The 913-nt window shown below is 35.7% G+C and overlaps 1 long non-coding RNA gene across 1 annotated transcript; it reads right to left on the bottom strand.

The window, feature by feature from the left end:
- LOC104773809 lies at nucleotides 1-848 on the bottom strand. The gene is made up of 3 exons (XR_765172.2): nucleotides 750-848; nucleotides 188-281; nucleotides 1-73 (listed from the first exon to the last, which is right to left on the bottom strand). It is a non-coding gene; the product is annotated as an uncharacterized LOC104773809 (long non-coding RNA).
- Nucleotides 849-913: the final 65 nt, after the last annotated feature.

Here is a 913-nt window from a genome sequence, read left to right on the forward strand (position 1 = left end):
ATTGTTTTTCTCTCTTGTGCAAGCAGCCAACTTCAGTTTTAAGCTCTCTAACTCCTGCTCCAAGCTAGCTGTCCTATTAGAGCCATATCCAACAATATCTATGAGGTGAAGGGAAAAATAAGGTAGCATTCAATTGCTGAATAAGGAACTTAAATCTAATAAGGAAGTGGGATAGAAAATAAGACACCTCTGGAAATGCATCCGAGTAGCCACACCAAGAATGCTAGGTCCACCTTGTTGCATGCACAACTGTTCAATATCTTTCTGTAGTTCATTACGCTCTAGTAATAAGAAATACAAGTGGTAAAACTCAACATATATCAGGTAATCAAGATGCAGAAGTGAAATGGAGTCTCAGAAAACCATGATAGATAATACTTCAAAAAAGCATAACGCACACAGTAGCCAAGGACAAATTAAGTACATAACCCAAAAGAGAAAGGGAAGAATTTCTGAGAGTGTAACAAGTGATGATGTCTTCATATGTTTCTTATACCATTTGCAATGAACTAACTCAATATCAAGATTATAAGAAGAAAACATAAGTAAAAAAACTAAAAAGAATCATCTTTTGCATCTGAGAAGGCAAATGCAGCAGAAGAAACTTGAAGAAGGCTGCAGAGAAGCAAAAACGTAAGACTAAAAAACCCATTTCTACAAGCCTAGAAACATGTCCAAGGCCTAAATAACTACTACCACCAAGAGAAGCACACAAAAGAAATTGCAGTTGAGAAATTGAGAAAACGTACCAAGTTCAAGTTGTTTGATCCGAGCCTTTAGAATCTCATTCTCATCTAAATTAAGATCCATACTTTTGATCTGCAGAAGATCAACACTTTGACAAAGTAAATAACTTGCTTGGAAATTTCAAGACTTTTGAGCAGATGGAAAGCTAAGAAGATATAAAAGCAGA

The sequence above is a fragment of the Camelina sativa genome, unplaced genomic scaffold, assembly GCF_000633955.1.
Source record: "Camelina sativa cultivar DH55 unplaced genomic scaffold, Cs unpScaffold00651, whole genome shotgun sequence".
Lineage (NCBI taxonomy): Eukaryota > Viridiplantae > Streptophyta > Magnoliopsida > Brassicales > Brassicaceae > Camelina > Camelina sativa.